The 10337-nt window shown below is 38.2% G+C and overlaps 1 pseudogene; it reads right to left on the bottom strand.

Annotated features, from left to right (window-relative positions):
* Nucleotides 1-7808: 7808 nt before the first annotated feature.
* Nucleotides 7809-8994, bottom strand: LOC105242202 (annotated as a pseudogene).
* Between the last annotated feature and the right edge of the window lie 1343 nt (nucleotides 8995-10337).

Below are 10337 nucleotides of genomic sequence, written 5' to 3'. Positions count from 1 at the left end.
TCAAGTTTCATTCTTTTGCATGTAGCTGTCCAATTTTCCCAGCACCATTTATTGAAGAGACTGTCTTTTTTCCACCAGGTGTTTTTTCCTGCTTTATCAAAGATTAGTTGCCCAAAGAGCTGAGGGTCCATTTCTGGGTTCTCTATTCTGTTCCATTGGTCCATGTGTCTGCTTTTGTGCCAGTACCATGCTGTCTTTGTGATCACAAATTTGTAGTACACCTTGAAATCTGGCACTGTGATGCCCCCAGCTTTGTTTTACCTTTTCAACAATTCCTTGGCGATTCGGGGCCTTTTCTGGTTCCACATAAATTTAAGGACTATTTGTTCCAGTTCTTTGAAAAATGTCATTGGTATTTTGATCGGGATAGCATTGAAAGTGTAGATTGCTCTGGGTAGCATGGACATTTTAACTATGTTAATTCTTCCGATCCGTGAGCATGGAATATTTTTCCATCTTTTTGTGTCTTCTTCAATGTCTTTCAAGAGTGATTTGTAGTTTCTAGAATACAGATCCTTTACGTCTCCAGTTAAGTTAATTCTGACATAACGTATGATTTTTGGTGCTATTGTAAATGGAATGTATTCCCTAATTTCTCTTTCTTCAGTCTCATTGTTCATGTATAGAAATGCAACTGATTTCTGAGCATTGATTTTGTATCCCGCCACATTACTGAATTGCTCTATAACTTCTAATAGTTTGGGGGTGGAATCTTTTGGGTTTTCCATATAGAGTATCATGTCATCTGCGAAGAGAGACATTTTGACTTCTTCGCTGCCGATTTGGATACCTTTGATCCCTTTTTGTTGTCTGATTGCTGTTGCAAGGACTTCTAGTACTATGTTGAATAGTAGTGGCAAGAGTGGGCATCCTTGCCGTGTTCCTGATCTTAAGGGAAAGGTTTCCAGCTTTTCTCTATTGAGAATGATATTTGCTGTAGGCTTTTTATAGATGGTTTTTATGAGATTGAGGAATGTATCCTCTATCCCTATACTCTGAAGTGTTTTAATCAGGAAAAGATGCTGTATTTTGTCAAATGCTTTTTCTGCATCTATTGAGAGGATCATTTGATTCTTGACTTTTTTCTTGTTGATATAATCTATGTTATAGATTGAATGTTGAACCACCCTTGCATCCCAACAATGAATCCCACTTGGTCATGATGGATAATCCTTTTAATGTACTGTTGGATCCTATTAGCTAGGATCTTGTTGGATTCTAGGATCTAGAATTTCGGCATCCATATTCATCAGGGGTGTCAGTCTGTAATTCTTTTTGATGAGGTCTTTGCCTGGTTTGGGGATCAAGGTAATAACGGCCTCATAGAATGAGTTTGGTAGTTTTCCTTCTGTTTCTATTTTTTGAAACAGCTTTAGGAGAATGGGTATTATTTCTTCTTTGAATGTTTGGTAGAATTCCCCGGGGAGTCCATCAGGCCCTGGAGTCTTGCTTTTTGGAAGGTTTTTAATCACTGCTTCAATCTCTTCATAATTAATTGGTCTGTTTAAAAAATCAATTTCTTCCTGTTTCAGTTTTGGTAGTTTATAGGTTTCCAGGAAGGTCTCCATCTCTTCCAGGTTGCTTAATTTACTGGCATAAAGCTGTTGATAAAAGTTTCTAATGATCCTTCTTATTTCATTGGTGTTGGTTGTGACCTCTCCCTTTTCATTCATAATTTTATTAATTTGGGTCCTTTCTCTATTCTTTTGGATAAGTCTTGCCAGTGGCTTATCTATTTTATTTATTTTTTCAAAGAACCAGCTTCTAGTTCTGTTGATCTGCTCTATTGTGCTCCAGGTTTCTAATTCACTGATCTTTGCTCTAATCTTGATCAACTGCTTTCTCGTGCGTGGATTAGGCCTGTTCTTCTGTTGCTGTTCCAGCTTCCTGAGGTGAGAATATAAAAACTGCATTTTAGATTTTTCTGTTCTTTTGAGTGAGGCTTGGATGGCTATGTATTTTCCCCTTAGGCCTGCCTTTGCAGTGTCCCATAGATTTTGGACCATTGCGTTTTTATTCTTGTTGGTCTCCATAAATTGTTTAAATTGATTTTTAATTTTCTGGTTTACCCAATCATTCTTGAGCAGGATGGTTCTTAGTTTCCAAGTGTTTGAGTTTCTTCCAAATTTTTCCTTGTGATTGAGTTCCAATTTCAAAGCATTGTGGTCTGAGAATACGCAGGGAATAATTTCAGTCTTTTGGGTATTGGTTGAGACCTGTTTTGTGACCCAGAACATGATTTATTCTGGAGAATTTTCCATGTGCTTTAGAATAGAATGAGTATTCTGTTGTTCTGGGGTGTAGTGTTCTATAAATATCTGTGAGGTCCATCCGGTCTAGTATGGCATTCAAAGCCCTTGTTTCTTTGTTGATTTTCTACTTAGGTGATCTATCTATTGCTGATAGTGGAGTGTTGAGGTCCCCTACTATTTACGTATTTTTATCTATATGTCTCTTTATTGTGGTTAAGAGTTGGCTTATGTATCTTGCTGCTCCCCTGTTGGGGGCATAGATATTTATAATTGTCATATCCACTTGTTGGATACATCCTTTAAGAATAATATAGTGCCCTTCTGTATCTCTAACTATAGTCTTTAGTTTAAAATCCAATCTGTCTGATATGAGAATTGCTACCTCAGCTTTCTTTTGAGGTCCATTGGCATGAAAGATGGTATTCCATCCCTTTACTTTCATTCTGGATATATCTTTAGGTTCAAAATGAGTCTCTTGTAGACAGAAAATGGATGGGTCATGTCTTTTTATCCAATCTGCAACCCTGTGGCGTTTTATGGGAGCATTTAGGCCATTCACATTGAGAATGATTATTGAGAGATATGATTTTAATGGTGTCATGTTGCCTGTAAAGTCTTTGTTTCTGTAGATTGTAACTTTCTGTTCTGTATCACTCTTGGGACCTTTTTACCTTTATAGAACCCTCCTTAATATCTCCTGTAGGGCTGGTTTCCTGGTTATGAAATTGGTCAGTGACTGGTGATTCTGGAAGGTCGTTATCTCTTCATCAATTCTGAATGACAGCCTTGCTGGATAAAGGATCCTTGGCTGCATGTTTTTCTCTAAAAGAGCTTTCATAATGCCCTCGCCCCATCCCTTTCTCTCATTCCAGGTCTGTGTAGACAGGTCTGACGTAATTCTGATACCTTTGCCTTGGTACGTGAGAAATTTCTTTGCTCTGGCCGCTTTCAGTACTGTATCCTTGGATCTAATATTTGCGAATTGCACTATGACGTGACGTGGCGTAGGTTTGTCGTGTTGAGCTTGGGAGGGGTCCTCTCTGCCTTTTGGACATGAATGCTTGTTTCCTTTGCTAGATTAGGGAAGTTTTCAGCTATAATTTGTTCAGATATCTCTTCTAGACCTCTGTTTTCTCCACCCACTCGGGGATGCTGATGATTCTGACATTGGAACGTTTCCTTGAGTCCGTAATCTCCCGTAACCTATATTCTTGAGATTGGATTTTTTTAAAAAGATTTTATTTTTATTTATTTGAAGAGATAGAGGCAGCCAGCGAGAGAGGGAACACAAGCAGGGGGAGTGGGAGAGGAAGAAGCAGGCTCATAGTGGAGGAGCCTGATGTGGGACTCGATCCCATAACGCTGGGATCATGCTCTGAGGCAAAGGCAGACGCTTAATGACTGCGCCACCCAGCCGCCCTGAGATTGGATTTTTTTTGAGCCAAGTTTCTGTTTTAGCTTTCTCTTCTACCAGCCCATCCTCCAATTTGCTAATTCGTTCCTCTGCCTCATTTACCCTGTCCGTCAGAGCATCTAGTTGTGACCGCATTTGATCCATAGCATTTTTAATTTCTGCCAAATTCGCTCTCATTTCTGCCCTTAGAGATTCTATATTCTCGTTAATATTTTCGTTAATATTTTTTTCAAGTCTACACATCATCTTGACCATTTTTACTCTGAACTCTTATTTCTGATAATTTGGTTATATCCATAACCAGATGGCAGAGGCCACAGACTCATTGTCTTTTCTTTGCTGGGGGGGATTTCTCCTTCTTGTCATTCTGATGAGGAGAGGTTGCGGGGTTGTCCAGAGCCCAAATTATTGACCAGGACCCATGCAGTGTGCACTTGTTTTATAGGGACCTTAGGATTGTGGGCTTCTTGATTTTTCAGCCTGCCTTCTGGGGGAGGGGCGTGACACGCCGATACTCAGGCAACCCTATTTGGGTAGAGTCGCCCTGTCCCCTGTAAGGGGGGATGCAGATGGGCACAATGTGATCCAGTATTTCCAGGCTTTTGTTCTCTGGTGGCTTTCCCTGGCGGTTTGCTATGCCTCTTCTGAGAGAGTAGCAGTGGCTGAATCCCATCCTCTGTCTCAGAACAGAGGGATCGTGGACTTCTCCACTGATGTTCTGGCCACTTTAACTCTGTTACTGTTGGTGCTGCTCAACCCTGCAGCGTCCTGGGATGTGCGTCCCACACCCGGGGTCCCAGCCCTCACTTCCAGGGCTGGTGCATCTCTGTCCTTTGTGTTTCTAACACTGCCAGCCGCCAGCTGCCCCCGCGCTCTCCGGACCTCCGTTTCAGTGTGGTTCGTGTGCACTCCGGAGCTCCGGTTTTCAGTCTGGTCACGTGCGTTCCCTGGCTGTCTCAGTCTACTCTCTTGCGGGTGCCGGTCTGCGAGTCAGCCTGCTCCCCAGTGCAGGTGGCTACCGCTTCCCGGCGCCCAAATGCGGCGGCTCCCTCCCCCTTCCATTTATCTTCCGATATCTGTGCGCGGTTTCACGGCTCCCCGCTTTGTACCTCAATCCTCAGCGCAGGAGATGTTCATTTGTAGAGATCCAGATGTATCTTCCTGTGTCTCAGGCTGATTCCGTGGGTGTTCAGGATGGTCTCGTAGCTATCCAGCTCGACTCAGGGAACCAGCTGTAAAAGGGGTCCCCTACTCCTCCCCCTCAATTGGTATCTAACTTGTTGCTTATTTTAAACACCTTATTTCTGTTCTTCCTTTATTATTTTGAAAAGTAGAGCATGAATCTCTATGTACAATTAAAATATATATCTTCTTGGTTTAGGTTACATGAATGGAATAGGAATTTTCTGTCTACATACTATGACCATCTTTAAGTTCTCAAGTAACAAATGTGACAAAGATTCTCTAGAACAGTCGGCTTCAAACTTTGTTGATTGCATACACGTCTGTAAAAAAATTAAGCACATATCCCAATACATATACATTAATTTCTTTAATATTTTAATTTAGTTTAATGGCACTTTTATAGATATTACTATGTTCAAAGCACTGAACATAGTTTCTTTTAATTATGAATTGTTAGAGACCATACAAGACAGAATTAGTTTTTGATGTACTGACCCATGGTGAACATAAATTTTAACTATTTTCTATAAATTTTAACTAATATTTCTTCATAACACCCCTATGAAATAGGTACTATTATTATCATCACTTTCCATAGGAAAACTGAGACATAGGGAGATTAAATAAATTGTCCATGTTAGTAGTAAGTAGCAGAATTTGGCAGTCTGGTTCAATGTTCATGCTGTTAATCCACTAATCTACCTTTATAATAAATAAAAATAACTGAATTAAATAATGCTAACATATTTCATACATTACAAAAACCACATAAAAATTTGAAATAAGGCAAAGTGAACAAAACAGTATTTTAAAATGTCAGGTTAATTGTAAGTGTTGCATGTTATCAATGACCAGTTTTCACAATGAAAAATATATGCACAAGAATGTCCATAATTGAATAATTGTTAATATAAAAATATAATTTAAATTGTTGTTTTGATAATTTTGAATTTTTGACCAACTCTTTGATCTAATTATATCATCTTTGTTTTTATCTCATAGTAGAAACAATGAGGAACATATACCAGGAATAGAAATTTCCATGCTGCCATTTTCTTGGTTCACTTATGGGTTTGCATCATTAGCATTATCTTTAACATATGATGTCTTTGTCAGAATATTTTAAAGTAATTTGTTGTTCTTGTGAAGGTTAGTTTAGAAAAACTTGACAATATATACTGCAAATCCTCCTAATTGGTCTCTTGTAAACTGCTATAAGGTGTAAACTGCTGAAATCAGAGAATTAATGCATGAGGACACCACCATTTATTCTTCTGTGCCTAGATTATTTACTCTTTCTTCAAGATGTTTTGCTCACTATATGAGATGTGGGGTCTCTGATATACTTACTGAGCTAGGATGCCAGTGATAATTTGTATATTAAATATAGACTCTTACCTTATTTTTTATTTTTAGAAAAAAATAAATAGATACAGAAATTCTAGTATTTTTCTTTACATAATTCCAAAGGATTGTCTTGTACTTCTCCTGGGTGTGTGCACACCTCCTCTTAGTTAGAAACCCTTGAAATGCAACTGAAGAAGTCACCTGAGTATAAGGACTCAAATATGAAGTCTCCTGAACATTATTCAAATATGAATAGAATACAAATATGAATACTATTACTGCTCAGGCAACGGAGGCCTTGTAAACATGAAATGCAATTGAGTTGCAGCAGAAATTTGGCCTATGAATAAAAATAGGTATTGTTAATCTACTAAAAAAGTGACAAAAATTTAGGTTGCACTAGCTCTTGCTGTTAAAATAGTTCTTTAAAAGTTTTTTGTGTTAGCCAATTGCTTTACAGTTATATTTAATCCTTAATTTATATCTTTTGGTTGAGGCCTTTAGGAACATTGTGGAGTTAACAAAATGGGACACACCCCTTGTTTCTATCTTTACACTGCTGAGCTGGGATCTGCTACTTGATTCTATGCATTAATGAGCCATGAAATATTATTATTCTGTTAATTTAACTCAGGGAGGCCATTGGGGATTTGTTTGAACAATTGAGAGAGGGAAGGAGTGCTTGGCTTACAAATTAGCTCACTGAAATACTCAGATTTTTCTTTGGAAAAAAAAAATCTAATAGTCAAGAAAGTTGTGTGACAAAAAAACTACTTCACAGTTTAGAAAAATAATTTTCAGAGAACTATGATATTGTTTAGCCACTATTTAGAAACTTAAAGAAGACATCATGTTTTATAAAATAAAATGTTAATTTCTCTGTAAATTGCATAGTCTTTATAGTTTTCCCTTTCCAAGCAATCTGAGCCATGAAATCTCACTTTGCTAGTTTGATGTCTTTCACTGACCTAAGACTTTATTTTACCTTTTGTAGTTAAGGAAATTTAACTTAAAGCAATTAATTGGTCTGTCATTATCCAAATGTAAACATTTTCATATATGTTTGGATAAAACAACAATGAAAATATTAAATTTAAATATAAGTAGATCAATAATTTTAGGAAAAACTCTACCTTGAATCTGAAGTGTTATTATATCCTCTATAATGCAAAGATATTTTTGATAGATGTTGGTCAATGCAGAATGAGTGGCATAATTGAATTAATGAAATTCACAAATTATACTGTTTTTGTAAAATGTATTCATCCTCTGCCTTCACTAAATTAAAATTTTTCATTTCCAAGCAAAGAGCAAATGGCACAAATATTTTTTGAACATATAGTCAACTATTTCCTTCATCCTCAGATATTTTTTTTACACAGAAATTACTTTTATTATGTTACAATATTCCTTAATGAGCTGGCAATTATTCATGTGAAGGAGAGTTCAGAAAACAGATTTATGACTGTATTAGCCTTGTCCTTGATTAGAGATTTATGAATTATACGAAAACTATTATTGCCTAGAGTAGGTTACTCTAGAAGGTCTAAGAGGCTGTGAACTTAGAAGATCTTGCTGTTTGTCTGGCTGTTCCAGTTGGACCACAAGACTTAGGTACAAGGATGAACATGTTTTCTCTGTTGAATTGAAAGCTTTACAATGGTTTGATTGCTCTTTCCTGCATGGATCAGTTCAAAGGCTTTGTTAATTTGGTCAAAAGACAGATTATGAATCACAAATTCATCAACTTTTATCTTTTTGGACTTTTAACTTTGGACATACAACTTTGACATATAACTGACACAAACTTTGGGACATTTTCCACACTCTTCCATCCTCCAAAGGCAGTGCCTTTCCATGTGTGGCCTGTTACAGCTGAAATGGGCGAGTGGCGATTTCTAGCAGCTGCTCTGACTGTGACGCTGACACCCCAGCCTTTGTGGCAGGCCTGCAGCGCTGCTCTCGTGACTTTCACGTTACCAATACACTTGAAGGAATAGTCCACTCCCCCCTCACTCATTTCAGTGAGCACTTCCTGGATGGGTGTACGGAAGTCCTGGGGGTTAATACGTTCAGAGGCTCCAACTCCTTGGCTCTTGCAAATTTATCTTTATTGATGTTCGCACCAATGATCCGGGGTGCATCAGCCACCTTATAGCCAATGATAGCCGCCAGTCCAACTCCTCCTGGGCCAAAGATGGTACAAGCAGAGCCAGGCCTCACTTTGGCAGTGTTTACAGCACAGCGCCATAACCAGTTGAAATGCCACAACCCAGAAGGCAGACTTTATCCAAAGGTGCTAAAGGATCAATTTTAGCAACAGAGATGTCAGCCACAACTGTATATTCAGAAAACATGCTGGTTCCCTTGTAACATAAAATTGTCTTTCCTTTGCAAGTGAATCTGCTAGTGCATCTGGCATTAACCCTTTCCCTGAGTAGCTCTTATTTTCTGGCAAAGGTTTGTTTTAGCGCTTAGACAAAATTTTCATTCTCCACACCGTGGGATGTAAAGTGGGATGACAGTATCACCTGCCTTTAGCTTAGTAACTGCTTCACCAACACTTTCCACAATTCCAGCACCTTTATGTTCCAGGCTCACTGGAAAACTCCCTTCAGGATCAACCCCACTCAGGGTACAGGCATCGGTGTAGCAAACTGCAGTGGCAATAATGTTCATTCGAACTTCATGAGCCTTCGGGGGTGCCACCACTACCTCCTCTGTAGAGAGAGGCTTTCCTGCCTCCCAGGCAACTTCAGCCTTGCACTTGATAACCTGGTTGGCCATAGCCTCTGACTCAGTCAGTGATGGGGGACATCCGGGGTGGGACCCCATCCTCACATATTTTTAAAATTAATTCATGTTTGTGAAAAATCAAATAACATAATAATGAAAAATTGCTGTCTTCTGACTTTCCAAATACTCTGTCAACTTTCCCAGAGGCGACCATTTTTATTTCTTTTGGTGGTTTCTTCTAGTATTTTCCTCCAAATTATTCTATTTATTTCCCATCAAGGTAGGTCTTTCTGAATTGGTATCTTACATTCTTTACCCACACTTTACTTTCCTGCCTGACTATTCTTCTGATGTAATAATATGATAATTTGGGGGGCCAGTCAGTATTCAGTTTTTACTTTATTATGACTGTGAAAATATCATTTACTACAAAGCCAAGTAGTAGTCTGTGACTTTCTTTCTCGTAAAAGTTTTCTCTTCATTGATAACAATTACCTTTTTTTTTTCTCTTGCATTAGTTTTCAGCATACCTACAATCAGTTTTTAAGGGCTCTATCTAACGCTCACGAGTATTTATTTCCAAGTGTTCAGCATTTCAAATAGTTTATCAATTTCATGATAAACTTTAGACTTCCCTCTGAGATCCTTTCATTTTACTTTTTCTATCTGTATCAATTGTTCCTTTGGCCTGATGAATTACTATCATCCTAGGATCTCCTTTTGTAGCTCTATCCTGTGTTGGCTCTACTGTTTGCTAGATTCTGTGTCTTTATCTTTTTTTTCCCTTTTATTTCATCTTTCTCTGAGGTACATCTCCCATGGCTTCCTAAATTTTATTTTATTTTATATTATTTTATTTTATTTCTTTATTATGTTCAGTTAGCCAGCTTTCTACATTTTAAAATTTGCATATCCAAAATTTCATTTACATTTTCTCCTCACACTTGATTGATACTTTGATGGATGTAAATGTAAGTATTCATCCTTTCTGATGGCTGAGTAATATTCCATTGTGGTATAAACCATATTTTCTTTATCCATTCATCTGTTGATTCATCATCTCGGCTCTTTCCACATTTGGCTATTGTGGACATTGTTGCTATGAACATTGGGGTGCAGGTGCCCCTTTGGATCACTACATTTGTATCTTTGGGGTAAATACCCAATGGTGCAATTGCTGGGTCATAGGGTAGCTCTATTTTTAACATTTTGAGGAATCTCCATACTGTTTTCCAGAGTGGCTGTACCAGCTTGCATTCCCACCCACAGTGTAAGAGGGTTCCCCTTTTTCCACATCCTCACCAAATCTGTCATTTTCTGACTTGTTAATTTTACCCATTCTAACAAGCGTGAGGTAGTGTCCTATTGTGGACATTTTTTCATGTGTCTGTTGGCCATTTGTA

The sequence above is a fragment of the Ailuropoda melanoleuca genome, chromosome 19 (genome assembly GCF_002007445.2).
Source record: "Ailuropoda melanoleuca isolate Jingjing chromosome 19, ASM200744v2, whole genome shotgun sequence".
NCBI lineage: Eukaryota > Metazoa > Chordata > Mammalia > Carnivora > Ursidae > Ailuropoda > Ailuropoda melanoleuca.
The sequence above is the reverse complement of the archived record's forward strand: the minus strand, read 5'-3'. Positions and strand labels throughout refer to the sequence as shown.